Source organism: Pangasianodon hypophthalmus, chromosome 4 (assembly GCF_027358585.1).
Source record: "Pangasianodon hypophthalmus isolate fPanHyp1 chromosome 4, fPanHyp1.pri, whole genome shotgun sequence".
Lineage (NCBI taxonomy): Eukaryota > Metazoa > Chordata > Actinopteri > Siluriformes > Pangasiidae > Pangasianodon > Pangasianodon hypophthalmus.
In genome coordinates, this window is record NC_069713.1 from 31,891,668 (window position 1) to 31,901,256 (window position 9,589).

Below are 9,589 nucleotides of genomic sequence, written 5' to 3' on the forward strand. Positions count from 1 at the left end.
TAGAGACGGAGAAATGATGACAAAGTTATATTTCTGTTATTCAATAAGATAGAAAAAAAAAGAAGGAATAAAGGAGAAGCATCTTTCTCTTGAGCAACAACACAAAGCAGCTATTTCAGCTCTGAGTTACTTGCAAGCACTGAACCTGAAGCCGTTGTGTATTGAAAATGCCTCAAACGTTCATTTCGCTTACTTTCTCTGTCCTTTTGTTTTCTCTGTAGGGTCACATCTGCGTTTCTGCATCGTAGCGACATCCTTCACCACCTTAGCTAAAGCGTAAATTATTTACAACTCTTCCCAAGATTCATCTCGACGCAGAAAATCTTCCAGAAACAAATAATAACAAGTTGAAAAGAGGTTATGGATAATTTGCACACCTCCCAAGAGCTTTGTTTTGTCTGCATTTCTACATATGCTAGCAACTGAATGTATGCTAGCAACAGAACACGTGCTAGCTGCTTAGCTGGATGCGCTCTACAGCTTTGTGTGTATGTGTGTGTGTGTGTGTGTGTGTGTGTGTGTGTGTGTGTGTTTTTCTGTGAAGGATGACTCTTGCTCTGAGGAACACACAAAAACACACACTTAAAGAAGACATAAAGAGTACGCTAAGATAAAACAGAACCATTTGCTAGCTGTGTTTTTATTTTATAGGGGGGGAGCCACGCTGTTTTTGATTTCTTTATTCACGAGGAAGTCACTGGAGTCTTTTGTTAAACGCTTCTGGAGTCATAAGCTGTCATGAATTCAGAAGATGCTAAGCTAAATTCAGACTCGGAGGATTAGCAGCTAGCGCTAACACTTCACTTGTGGCTCTGGGAACTGGAATATGGACACGTGAACTTTAAACTTACTGCAGGAATGTTTAAAAAAAAAAAGAGGGAAAACTTGACAATTCACATTTCATGAACGCCAACGATCTTGTTTGTCTGTTTAACACGCATTTCCATTCCGAACCCGAGACCGTTTTCTTCCTCCCGTTTTTCAGTTTGAGCACCTGATTGGAAATATGCAAGGAATGTGGAGGAGTTGGAGAGCGATAGAATGTATTGTGCCAAGTTTCTTAATTGTAGTTTAATTCTGGGGAATCAAACTAACAAATCATGTTTTTTTTTTTTTTGTTGTTGTTGGTTTTTTTTGCTCGGTTAATCTAGTTGTGTAGATTAACAATGTGCGTATTTGCAACTATCTATATAATGCCATTGTTTGTTTTCTTTCTTTCTTTTTTTTTAAAAAATGAATTTAGGTACATTTCATTTATTTATGGTCCTTTTTTTATCTAGTTTGTAAATTGTAAAATAGAAATATGAGAAATAAATGACTGATTGCCAAGTGTGACTTTTTTCATGGTTGAATTTACGTATTTGAGTCTGATTTACTAAGAAAATATGTTTAATTGAAAGTATAAATAATGTCAAAAGCTTCAATGAGTAAAAAAGTATAAAAATGTAGCCTAGTTAATGTAATATTTTCATATGAAAAGTAACTTTTACTGTTCATCTAAAAGTGTTAGAAGATTTAAAGCAACTACGCCAACTGTTTCTGCCTGAACACATCATCTGTATGATCTCTGTACGTTTGCTGCTCATATGCATGACTGACGCTACATAGTTAGCTAACGAATTAATCCGAAGTAAAGTATCATGTAAATAACGGATATTTACCATTAGCTAGAATTTGACCTGCTGCCTAGCTAATTAATGTAAGCTACTAGAATTTATGCTAATCTAACCTTGGCATTAGCAAAGAAAACAAGCTAGTTTAGTTAAATATATCCAGCTAATGTTAGCAAATTAACGAAAGTAGAGACCTTCGAGATTTGGACTTTACGAGAACTTTGAACGTCTTGTAAAGTACATTTTAATTAGTTTGTGAAATCTTGACATGAGTGATCTTATGATCTGTTTAAATAAATTAATTTCTATTGTGTGAAAGTGTGAAGCAAGCAGACACCATTATATATCAAAACGAATTCTATATTATATCGGCTCGTACGGTTATAATATATAATACCGAATTTCCCAGCGCTTTTCAAGACATCCTCTTAGATTCCTTCCTTTCCAACCCCACTATATGAAAGTGCTTGTATGAAGCAGTTTGGCAAGGATAAGTACTACATTAAATTTGAAAGAAAAAAAAAAGGATGAAGAGGGCCGATTCTCCCCTGAAGAACAATTGCAACAATCAAACAACATTACTGGTCTGCCTTTCGTCAGCTTTTTTCTTTCATTCCAGCTCTTTTTGCCTCCCCCTCAGCTTTTCCTGTGCTTTCTCCACGCTGAATGGGCCGTAATACAGCCATCCTGGCACGTTTAATCAGTAAACATCTGTTTCCCCACAGCCTGCCATGATGGCTGATTGTGTGAGAGGCCTTTGATAAATAAACGAGAAAAAAAGCCCTAGAAAACGCAATTTTCGGAATAGGAGAAAGACCCCAGCGCGATCCTGGCAATTTTTTTTTTTTCCCTGCCACAATCACCCTAATGAGAGATGCATGCATTATGCATGTGTTTGGGCACTACGCTGAGAGGAAGTGAGGAGAGAATGAAAAAAAAATAAGTGAGAAGAACTTAAAAGTTTAACTCAGGAAATACGCTTGAAATTAGCTGGTAGTTAATGAGGCAGGGATGAGCTGAGAGAAAGAGAGCTAGAGAGAGAGAGAGAGAGAGAGAGAGAGAGAGAGAAGGGTTGATATAATCTATAGAAGTGTGTGTGTGTGTGTGGGTGAGATTGCAATATAACACTTGGTTAAAAAAAAAAAAGAGCTGTGAAATGTCCAGAGACGTACACATATATTCCATTATATTATATTGTTATATAACTTACACCATAGCGCTATTGAATTCTTGATTCTGATTGGTCAGAATGTGTTGATTAATTTTTTTATGACAGCAGCTTTGAACGTTCTGGCTGTATTTCAAATCACAGATTTATATTAATGCACTTGTTCTAATAATATTGCTTATGATAACAACTCAAGCAGGATGCAAGTGTATAAACTCAATCTGTAAAGCAAATCCAAGAATCACAGCCAAACTTCACAGCAGGAGTCAGACAGAGTAATCATACTCATAATCCAGATTCATAAGTCAAAAACCTCATACACGGGTCGAAAGAAACGAGAGCTAGAAGGATAGAAGAAAGCAAGCCAAACACAGAACAGGTGATCACAGTAGGATAACAGAGCAACTGAAAGAAAAGACAGGAGACGAAATCTTTTTAATGTTGATTAGTTTCCAATGACGGCAGGATATGAAGTGTTTTATTCCTCTTATACCACAACAATTACACATTGTTTTATTAATTAAAGAATGAAATGTCATACGTTGTTGTATCCATTAATAATTATTAGACGAAACAAGTTCATTCCTCTTGATAAAGTCATAAAACGTTCTGTGACAATCTTCCCTTTTTTCAATATTTAGAATTTTGCCAAAAGTAAAATCTCAGAAAATGATTACATACTAATAAATTCTTTTATGAATTCAATTACAAAATAAATAAAAAAAATATATTCACTTCTCTTCTGTTTAACTCAGCCACTCAGAGATGGATAAAGGTCTAGAGGGTTCCTCGATCTGGATTAAGAACCCTCAGCTATCTAAAGAAGTACTGAGAAATCTTTTTTCCCTCTCGGATTACATTCTTTCTCCGACACAAAACTCAGTTCCTACAGTGTGGGATTTCTTTCAGAATTCAGGCCCAAAACTGCAGTCATAAAGCCAGGCGCTAAAACTTCAGCTTTAACCTCTAATCCCGCTCTTTTCAGCTCTGTGAAGGCAGATTTCAGCAGATCAGATGGACTATTCCATCTCTGTGGTCTCCGTATACGGGGGGTTTCATCTTCCTGTTTGTTTAAAGTTTGAAAAAAACGGTTGCACTAGAAATATTTCCATGTGAATACTATATAACACAATAAACAGAGAAATGTTTTTTTATTTGTTTTGTTTTGAATAGCAAATAGTTACAAATGTTTACGCTTAAAGTTGGAACGGGTTTAGGTTTTAGTCGTTTTTTTTGGATCGGTATTTCCAGAATTTCCGTAATCTTGGAATCCAAAGTCGATCTAGCCCTAGCTAGTTGAACGACTAGCACAGATGAAACCAACGTAATCAACGTAATCGACAAAAAAAGTGAGAAGACGTACACAGGTACTTGTAGTACTTGTATGTATGTACCAATGTAATGATCCAAAATTAAATGTAACTATAAAGGGATAAAAAGCATGACGTGTCGATCTTTAATCAGGCGTTCAGTGTGTCAGTATTAATAGCATAAAGGCATCAGCACTCCAATCCAAACTCCATTCCTGCCCCCTGTGTGTTTTTATTGTGTGTTTATTGTGTTAGTGTTGCGGTGGTATTTAATATGTGAAGTGTGTAAGTGTGTGTGATTGGTGTGGGTGGCGGACACACACTGAGCGCTGCTCTATGATTAATGACTGAGAGATGGCAAAGATAATGAGGTTCACTCAACAGTGCCACACTCACACACTGCCTCTCACCAGCACAGAGAGAGAGAGAGAGAGAGAGAGAGAGAGAGAGAATGGAGAGACAGAGGCAGGGGTTCAATACAGTTAACATCTTTAATTTATTTTATCATTCCTCTAAACACTTCTTCTGCTCTTTCTATCTCTTTCTTAAATTCCACTTAAATTCTAACTCTACTGCTTTCTTTCTTTCTTTCTTTCTTTCCTTCCTCGGTTCTGCCATTCTTCACTTTTGTCTGCATCTGCTTTCTTTCTTTCTTTCTTTCTTTCTTTGCTTATTTTTTGTTACCTCAATGTCCCTTTATTTGTTTTTTTTCTCCCCTAGCATTTCTTTCTTTCTTTCTTTCTTGCTTTCTTTCTTTCCTTCTCATTTTCTATTTATTGTGTTTGTTTGTTTCCTGACTGTTTTCATGGCTTGTTTGTTTCCAGGGATACATTTTTTCTCCCCTGCCATCTTTCTTTCTTTCTTACTTTCTTTCGTTTGTTCGTTCGTACGTTTGCTTGTTTCCTGAATGCATTTCCTAAATGAATTTCTTGCATTCTTTCTTTCTTTATTTTGCTGTTGTTTGTTTTAATGTGTTTGCTTTTTCTCCCCTGCCATTTTCTTTCTTTCTTTCTTTCTTTCTTTCTTTCTTTTCTAATAAAGTGAATAAGTCAAAATAATATGGAGATGTCAGAGAGGCTAAGCTAATTGCCAAAAAAACCCCACAAAAATGTTTACAACAGGATAAGAGCACACGGTCCTCATTAGGATAAGAAAAAGGGAAGGAGATAAATAATTGAGAAAGCGAGAGCTAGAGAGAAAATATACAGTAAAAAAGAGGACAGAAATATTTGGAATAGATCTACAAATTGGTTCATGAGTTTACAAGCACAGCAAAGGCTTATATATACACACACGCCGCTATGCTAAACTCCCTCACACACACACACACACACACACACAAAGCCTTTGAGCCGGCTACAGTCCAAGATCAATAGTGGAAGGAGCTTTAGTCCGCTTATAGGACACTTCATCTCTGTCAAACACCAAACATTTAAATTACAGCAGACAATGCGCTATCATTTCTCACCACGAGGACGAGATACTCAGGATAAGGCTGTATAAATCACACACAGCGAGGAGGAACCAAGGAGGAATCCAGCAGTAATGTGGGAAATGGAGGAAATATATTTTCCCATACGACTGAGATGACAGTCCCAACAAGAGGGTTATGTTACTAACACAAAAATATCGAACGCCAGGTCAGCAACATCCATCATACTACAGCAGTGTTCTTTCTCTTCATTTCTCTTTCGTTCTTTCTTTTTTACTTTCTTTCTCAGATATGTAGATAGATAGATAGATGTATAGTGCTTCCAGCTCACAATTTCCTCTGTCCAAAATGTCATTAAGATTAAGCTGTGGAAGTTATGGCAAGATCTGGAAGACCAAGAAAACTTTCAGATAGAAAGATAGCCCTATATGCCTTTCAGATAGCCCCATATGCCTTATACGACAATAACGACCTGCAGGAAGGTTTAGTTGTCACAGAAGTGGTGGCAGTGCACTGTTGTACTGTACAGCATTCCTTGCACATACATGATCTGCATGGAAGAGTCATCAGCAGGAAACCTTACCTGTGACCTCATGTTTTTTTTTTTTTTTGTTTTTCACACTATTCTGTGTAAACTCTAAAGACTGTTGCGTGTGAAAATCCCAGGAGTTTCTAAAATATAACAGTGATCCAAACCATACCTCAAGAACTACTTCAAGAAACACAAGCTGAAGCTTTTAGAATGGCCTTCACTATCCCCTGACTTGAACATGATTGAAAATCCCTAGGTAGATCTTAACCATGTTGGGTATGCAAGAATATCTCAGAACTAGAAGCATTCTGCAAGGAAGAGAGTTGAAAATGACTAAAACAAGAACAGGAAGTCTAGCTGGATACTAAAAGTACCGACTTAGTAGGGTGTCCAAACGTTTGTATATGCCACAGCTTCCATTTTTTCCTATAAGTTCCTTAAATATAAAGTAACTCTTTATATTTATAGAAAATGTATTTAAAAAACAAAAATAGTTTGTGGGAAAAAGTTGATCCATTTGGTGAGGGGTGCCAAAATTTTTGCATACAACTGTCGATAGATAGAGTTCAGGGAGGCAGGTGGAGTGTAATGGAGGAAAGGAGAGATAGTGAGAGAGGGATGGGAAGCGGGACAGGTAGAGAGGATGCTGGGAGACGTTCTGTCGAAATGTTTACCGCTGAAGCAGTGCCATCTGTACCACCCTGTGGGGCAAACGCTAGGAGAATCAGTCCAACACACACTTTAATGTACGCAGGTCTGCAAATAAATCCGGCATGGTGCAGAACTACATGTTTAAGCCAAGACATACACAATACCTCAGGGCTCTTTACAGGCTGAAGACCCACTTTAACCTAGCGTACAGCACTACTAAGAAACGGTTTTATTTATCGAAAGCTTTCATCCTTCCTCACTAATGCATACGTTATGTTATGGTACGCTCCTTTACGCCTCCCACTGTAGCCTCAGATTCCTGATCTTCGCTGACAGAAGTAGAACTCGATGTGATCTTCTGCTCCTGGAACCCATTCACCTCAAAATGATGTATTCTGAGATGCTTTTCTGCTCACCACGGTTGTAAAGAGTGGTTATTTGAGTTAGCCTTCCTGTCGAACCAGATCGAACCAGTCTGGCCATTCTCTTCTTAACTCTCTCATCAACAAGGTGTTTCCAACTGGCTGTTTTTTGTTTTTCGCACCATTCTCTATAAACTCCAGAGACTGTTGTGTGTGAAAATTCCAGTAGATTAGCAGTACTCAATTCAGCCTCTGTGGCCACAAAGTCACTGAGATCACATTCTTTTCTCCATTCTAATGATGTGAATATTAACTGAAGCTCTTCTGTCTTTGCATGATTTTTTTTTTTGCCTTGTGCTGCTGCTACATGATTGGTTGATTGGTTAATTGCATGAATGAGCAGGTATCTGGGGAGTATATAATCCAATACAATTGCCATCTGAAAATACAAAGAGCTAGAAAGTGTGTGGTGTATCTTCAGCCAGCTCTACTCCAGAATAAACCCCTTCTTTTGTGTAAGTAAACAATCTGTCTACAAATTGGTTCAAATAAGAATAATCAGCCCTGAGCAAGAGTAAGGCAAAGTGCACAGGTAATTAAGGTAGTAGTTAGGCTTACATTTCAGACTTTGAGTAAACCAGAGAGTCTGGTAATTTTCATTTCTCGTGGCCAAGAACTGCCTAATTTCACTGGAAGAAGCAGCTTGTGTTTACGGTAGTCTTGCAAGCTGGATGTTTAGCTCATGTGTCATCATGAACCACTCAAACTTTTTTTTTTTTTAAACTACAGTCACTGAAAGTTCATTGTTGTCAGCTAAGTTTACACACCGCATGGGTGAGATGTCCAAGGCTTTATATTTATAAAGACACATTTAACTCCCTCATTTTCATTTAGCATGCTAAAACCTAGCATAAATATACACCAAACCTGATTGATTTTGCTAAAAAAAAAAAAAAAAAAAAAGTGGTAGCTACATAATATGCTGTAGTAATTATTGCTAGTTTTGCTAGATAATCACATTAATACAGACTAAGAGAAACAAATGAGCATAACAAAGTGTTTAATGTAGGACATTGTGCTTGCACCCTGGACAAAAAAGTCATCACTTAAGCTGAGCTGCGGTGTTGTGTTCTTTCAGCTCACGTAAAAGATATTGTTTGAGTTTGGCTAGCATTTTCATTTTATAATGACTGACATGTTTAATCATGATAGTGACTGCATGAAGTCTCTTTAAATGCAAACATTTCCCATCCCAAAAATAAATGTTTTCAGAATCCAGTCCCAATCTTCGCCACGCCGTTGTGAAGCATGTTAATTTTTAAAGATTGCTGCATCTCAGATGAACATTTTTATTTCACAAAAAAAGACAATAAGCAGTAGTTTTGTGTATTTTTCCACTATTTTGTGTAGTGCTTATCCACTAGACAACTACAAAAATTTGCTTGTCAGGTGCTCTGGCAAGTGATCTGTCCATTGAGGTTAGAGGCAGATATTTTTATAGATAAAGGATGAGTAGCTTGTTGAATTGCAGGCTTCTACTGTTCATAAGTTTAAAAAAAAAAAAAAAGAAAAGAAACTAAAAGTGCTGACCTTCGTTTAACATTAAGAGCACATCTTGCACACCAAATGACTATCGACCGTTTGAGTTTCCATTCTCCGACCAACAGCTTACTCTAGTCTCTCCAGACCCTTCCTGTTTACTGCTTGTTCATTTTTTTCTGTTTTTTTCTTCACGATTCTCTGATCTAACACTGAAACAATCTATAAATATCTACAGGAGTTTTCAACCTCTGCTCAATCCGAGGGCTCTCAATAGCCTGAGGTGTCTTTCTGTACTTATGGTTCTGTAATAAATTAAACCGAGTGAACTGTATTAAATCGCAGGGAGCCAATTGATCGCTGGGGATATCGATTATCAGCATCATCAAACGGCAGAAACGGCAAAACATTAATCAATTTAACAGACCACAACTACAGTGGAACAATAATGAGCATGTACGATACAACGTGGAAATAATTAAAACATACAAATATACATCCATTTTAAACACACACACAGGTGCATACATAAATCGATAGGCCAAGGCTCCTATATACTGATATCTTTAATAAGCAAGGAATAAAACAATAGGAAAATAATCAACAACCACAGTGAAGTTGATTATTTTCCAATAACTATGTCTTAATTTTTTTTTATTCTTCTTATCCCAGAACAATTTGTCGAAACTAAGTGTTGTTTATTTATTAATGAATGACGTATCATACTTTTTTATCTGTTTATAGTTACGTTTGATGCTTTGGGGAAAAAAAAAACGTTAGCTCCTGTTATCACTTATGTTATAGCAGCAACACCCAATCAGCCGACCAATCAGATTTGAGAATTTGACACCACTGCTGTATAATACACTGAAATAAAAAGACTAGGATGAAATTTGCTTAGTTAGTCTGGTCTTCATCTGTGTCTCTCTCTCTCTCTCTCTGGCTTATCCATCTCTCTCTCCGTCCTCTGATTCATCTCTCG

The 9,589-nt window shown here is 37.1% G+C and overlaps 1 protein-coding gene across 2 annotated transcripts in view; it reads left to right on the forward strand.

Annotated features, from left to right (window-relative positions):
* epha4a (eph receptor A4a) overlaps nucleotides 1–1,335 on the forward strand; it is a 37,304-nt gene extending 35,969 nt beyond the window's left edge. For both annotated transcript variants that reach the window (XM_026936553.3, XM_026936554.3), the window contains exon 18: nucleotides 222–1,335. The gene's annotated coding sequence lies outside the window, so the exon portion shown is untranslated. The remainder of the gene's footprint in view (nucleotides 1–221) is intronic.
* Nucleotides 1,336–9,589: the final 8,254 nt, after the last annotated feature.